Below are 6000 nucleotides of genomic sequence, written 5' to 3' on the forward strand. Positions count from 1 at the left end.
GCACAGATTTTGGGGTGCTTTTTCTCCTTCATACCTTATGAAAATGAAAAATTTTGAGCCAGAACTGCATTTTTGTGTAACAAAATGTAATTTTTCATTTGCACAGCCCAGTTGTATCAAAATTGGTGAAACCCCTGGGGGTTTGAAATGTACACTATACCCCTAGATGAATTCCCTGAGGGGTGTAGTTTGCAAAATGGGGTCACTTGTGGGGGGCTTCCACTGTATTGGTGCTTTGGGGGGTCTTGCTAATGCGACATAGCACCCACCAAAATTCCACCAGAATCTGAGCTGCAAAATACAAAAATCACTCCTTCCCTTCTGAGTCCTGCCATGCACCCAAATGGTATTTTTTGGTCACATGTGAGGCATTGCCGTACTCGGGAGAAATTGGGGCACAAATTTTGGGGTGCTTTGTCTCCTTCATTCCTTGTGAAAATGAAAAATTTTGAGCCAGAACTGCATTTTTGTGTAAAAAATTTAATTTTTCATTTTCACTGCCCAGTTGTACCACAATTGGTGAAACCCCGGAGGGTTTGAAATGTACATTATACCCCTAGATGAATTCCCTGAGGGGTGTAGTTTGCAAAATGGGGTCACTTGTGGGGGGCTTCCACTGTATTGGTGCTTCGGGGGTCTTGCTAATGCGACATAGCACCCACCAAAATTCCACCAGAATCTGAGCTGCAAAATACAAAAATCACTCCTTCCCTTCTGAGTCCTGCCATGCACCCAAATGGTATTTTTTGGTCACATGTGAGGCATTGCCATACTCGGGAGAAATTGGTGCACAGATTTTGGGGTGCTTTTTCTCCTTCATACCTTATGAAAATGAAAAATTTTGAGCCAGAACTGCATTTTTGTGTAAAAAAATGTAATTTTTCATTTGCACAGCCCAGTTGTATCAAAATTGGTGAAACCCCTGGGGGTTTGAAATGTACACTATACCCCTAGATGAATTCCCTGAGGGGTGTAGTTTGCAAAATGGGGTCACTTGTGGGGGGCTTCCACTGTATTGGTGCTTTGGGGGTCTTGCTAATGCGACATAGCACCCACCAAAATTCCACCAGAATCTGAGCTGCAAAATACAAAAATCGGTACTCTTTACCTAGAACGGCGCCCGTCGCGGGCATCGCGGGTACATTTATGTATGGCCGCGACGCGACCGACGCGATGCCCGCGATTTCCCATTGAAACCAATGTTAAACATGGAAATCGTGTCGGTCGCGTCGCGGCCGGCCATAAATGTACCCACGATGCCCGCGACGCGATGCTCCCGATTTCCCATAGGAATCAATGTTAAAAGGCGCGATGGACCCGATTTTACTGTTAAATGGCTCAATCCACCCGATTTGGCCATAGGAATCAATGTTAAATGGGCCACAGAGCCCATTAACCCTTAAATGTCCCCCCAAATTTTTAACGCCACCCCACGATCCACGCCAACACGAAGCGTGGCGAGCGCAGCGAGCCCGCGAGGGGCGGCGGTACGCGTCCTCCGACCTTTTCATGCCCTACTATCCACTAGGGCGTGGTGTGAGAATATAATAGTGTGGCGAGCGCAGCGAGGATACCTTCACAGATATGCGCGTCCCCTCGCGGGCTTCACAGGTGTCCGTGGCGAGGCGGACACCTGTGAAGCCCGCGAGGGGACGCGTCTACCTGTGAAGGTATCCGCGTCCCCTCGCGGGGCTCGCTGCGCTCGCCACGCTTCGGGCTCGGTGGCTCGCTGCGCTCGCCACACTATTATATTCTCACACCACGCCCTAGTGGATAGTAGGGCATGAAAAGGTCGGAGGACGCATACCGCCGCCCCTCGCGGGCTCGCTGCGCTCGCCACGCTTCGGGTTGGCGTGGATCGTGGGGTGGCGTTAAAAATTTGGGGGGACATTTAAGGGTTAATTTGGCCTATTTGGACCCAAATCGGGTCCATTGAGGCATTTAACTGTAAAATCGCGGTCAATCTGCCGTTTTAACATTGTTCCCTATGGGAAAATCGCGGTGATCGCGGGCATCGCGGGCATCCCGATTTACCCGCGATGCCCGCGATTACCGCGATGACCGCGATTTTTACCCCCGACGCCCGCGATTTCAATCGCGGGCGCCGTTCTAGGTAAAGAGTACCCAAAAATCACTCCTTTCCTTCTGAGTCCTGCCATGCACCCAAATGGTATTTTTTGGTCACATGTGAGGCATTGCCGTACTCGGGAGAAATTGGGGCACAGATTTTGGGGTGCTTTGTCTCCTTCATTCCTTGTGAAAATGAAAAATTTTGAGCCAGAACTGCATTTTTGTGTAAAAAATTTAATTTTTCATTTTCACTGCCCAGTTGTACCACAATTGGTGAAACCCCTGGGGGTTTGAAATGTACATTATACCCCTAGATGAATTCCCTGAGGGGTGTAGTTTGCAAAATGGGGTCACTTGTGGGGGGGTTCCTAACTTTTAGCATCTTATGGTGCCTAGAAACCTACATGGTGCCTAAAAAATAATCTCATAAAAAGGAGGCTCCAAAATCAAGTAGGTGCTCCTTCTATTATGAAGCCTGTGGTTTGGTCAACGTGCACACTAGGGCCACATATAGGATATTTATGAAAACAAAAGAATTGGGGGAATCAATTTTTAGTCACATTTCTCTAGTAAAATCTACTGTGTTCCTTAGAAAAATGTATTAAAATTGCAAATCTGCAAAAAAAATGAAATTTTGAAATTTCACCTACACTTTGTTTTAATTCCTGTGAAACACCTAAAGGGTTAACAAACTTCCAAAATGCTGTTTTGAATACTGTGAGGGGTGCAGTTTTTGAAATGGCATCATTTATGGGGGTGTCTCACATACAAGTCCCTCAAAGTCACATCAGAACTGAACTGGTCCCTAAAAAAATCAGTGTTTGAAATTTTCTTGAAAATTTGAGAATTTGCTATTCATATTTTAAGCCTCCTAGTGTCCAAAAAAATTAAAAGGAGGTTGAAATAATGATGGCAACATAAAGTAGACATATGGTCTATGTTAGTTATTAACTATTTTGAGTGGTATGATTATTTGTCTCACAAGCAGAAAATTTAACATTTTGAAAATTGCTAAATTTTCCATTTTTTTACGACATTTTGGTATTTTTCACAAAAAAACACAGACTGTATCGACCCAAATTTACCACTAACTTGAAGTACAATGTGTCACGAGAAAACAATCTCAAAATCACTGGGATAATTAAAAGCAAAAAAAAGTTATCCCCACTTAAGTGATACCTGTCAGATTTGAAAAAAAGGGCTCTGTCAGGAAGGCAAAAACAGGCTGCGGCGGGAAGGGGTTAAAGAAACCCATTATGCTGTTATTTAATTCTGCTGCTATTAAATTGTGCTGCTATGAAAATAAATTTTGCTACTATTTTACTGCTAATAATATTTTAAAACCTTTTTGGGCTACTGCTTTATTAGTTTGGCCAAAACAGAGAGAAGGGTACATTTTTTTACACTATTTTTCACACTATTCTTTTATGTACTTTACCACTTCAGCACTTTATCTCTTCCAGCACTTTCAATATTAGCACTTTCAATAGAAGTATTGCAGTCGCCATATTCGTTTTTAAACTATTCTTTTATCATTCTGATAAGTGAGAAATTGACATATTGTTTTTATCTTTTCATCAAAAGCCTTCAACACATGCACTGGACAAAAGTGACGGACTTTACTGGTATTTAGAAGCGCACAGCGTCTAGATTGTATTCAGACGTCTGTGGCGCCATGGTAACCCTGGACGCTGGACATCTCGCTACGAAGCCAGCAACAGGAAGCCGGCAGCTGCGGAGAGGATTATGGGACTCGTAGTTTTTAGATGTCTAGGAATCCGACCGCGCTGCCGGGGCTTCAATAGGATTGGTCAACAGCCTTTTAAAAGTCAGGTGCAGCGGGTGGAATCTACACCTTGATAAAGTCCCCAGGTGGGGAGGAAACGCGTCGGTGGTGTTAGCCCGCACACGAAATACCCAGTTTGCGCAGCAACACAGAAGGAGGGTGCCAGTGACTTTGGTGAGCAGGACGGCGTTACAGAGGAGAGAAGGAGAGCCGGTATCCTAACTCCAGGGAATTATTACAACACGCCCATTTGAACTGTACGTCTACAGTTCCCACTGATCTGGTAATTACCCCCTTTATATGCTGGCAAACGGAGGATCCATTTTAATGTTGATTTGTGACAATTTGTGTTAATTGTTTCTATTGTCTTAATTGTCTCTTATGTAATAAACCTGTTACATGTGGTACTACACCATGAGAGATTTTGTTTATATCCCTTACATGTGGAATATATGCTGAAGGAATTTTCGGCAAAAGTAATGCGCTACTGAGCGCCGGATAAGTCTGTAACTTTATTTGTGTTTTTGGTGACTTTGGTGAAGGTTTCTGGGAGAGCCTTTTTTTGAGGTTACGGATTATGCTGGCTGCTTTTTTTTTTGCGCACGTTGTCCAACCTGTACAACACACACAGTCTATGTAGAAGATACTGGTCGTGTCTTCCATATCCGGAGATCTCGTATCCCAAATATTCAAAAAACTGTTGTTTTTTTACCCCTTTCTACCTAGTCCCCCGATGTTCACGGCAGCCTTCAGGAGCTTCTTCGCAATCTTCAGCGGTCCCAGGAGTGCATTGCGCGGGTGTGTGCCAGTGATGTCACCGCCGTGTCTGCAAACTCGCGCAATGCACTCCTGGGACGCTAAAGAAGATCCTGGAGGCTGCTGTGGACACCGGGGGATGCAGAGGACACCGTTGGGACCAAGTAAGTATGTAAAAAAAATATATACATATATATCACAAAACCGTAAAAATCCCTTATCCAGAATGCTTGTGGTCCTGAGCATTTCGGATAAGGGATACTCGACCTGTATATGAATTACATTCTAAGATGGTGTCAGAGACGCATTTGGCCACAGAAGCTGTCTGAATGAAGGACTTTGTAGCATGAAGGAAGGTCTGTAGCGTATTAATGTGCACACAACAACCGTTCATTTGTGGATCTGTGTTCTCAATATAGCAAAACCACAGACAATTCCAGGTTTCATCAATGTGGCAGTCAGCAGAAGCTCATAGTGTTCATAGCACACTCTGGTCTGTATCTCACTGCTGGGAGTGTTATAGACCAGACTGTGCTAGAGGCACCACAGCAGACAGCGACACCCCAGCCAGGAAAGAGGAACTGCACCTACTAGAATGAACACTAACTAATTTATTGATTTCTGGGCTTGATTCAGACGTGATTAGCGATGGCCATCGGTGCAGTCACCATCGATGGTTACGCTGACTCTGTGTGGGGAGCACACTTGCCGAGAAGATTTTATTTTATTAGAGGGTGTTCCCGAGTGAACCAGAATTACCCCCACAGTGAGAGTATGCCAGTTTAGCGGTTAGATGTTAACCCGGGTTGCGATAATTTCTGTGGAGTCACAGAGGGGGTCACATACGGTACCTGGGTATTTCTTGGTGGTCTCCCATCCCAGTACTAGCCCAGTGTGACACTTCTTAGCTTTCAAGTACGGGAGGTGTTTGGGTGTAGTCAGTGTGGTAGGACCGTATATTAATCACTCCTACCGCATATGGGTGGGTATCATCTGCGCGGAACACACAAAAACTGCATATAAAAATTACTCTATCCAAACGTAAGTATGTACGGTGTGTGTTGGATAAATGAGAGTGTAGTTATCACTACAATCCTCTTCTTTCACCTTTTTTTTTACCAGTCTCCTCATACTCTCCAAGGGGCGGGCAGCTGACATCACCAGATGCTGCCCTGCGAATCCTGTGGACTCGTAAGGCTGCGAATATGCAGCCTTGCGTGTCAACCAGAATAAGTACTGCACCGTGCTGCTGTGTCTGCTCCATCTAATCAAGGGGAACGCTCCAATAACTCAGATATTGCTCACACTGGGAATACACTATTCACCAGTTCCATCTCTTGGAAATGTTTAACATTAAAATAACTGCTTTAGTTAAGCATCAGAGAAAT

This window comes from Crinia signifera, chromosome 6 (genome assembly GCF_055691185.1).
Source record: "Crinia signifera chromosome 6, ASM5569118v1, whole genome shotgun sequence".
NCBI classification, from domain to species: Eukaryota; Metazoa; Chordata; class Amphibia; order Anura; family Myobatrachidae; genus Crinia; species Crinia signifera.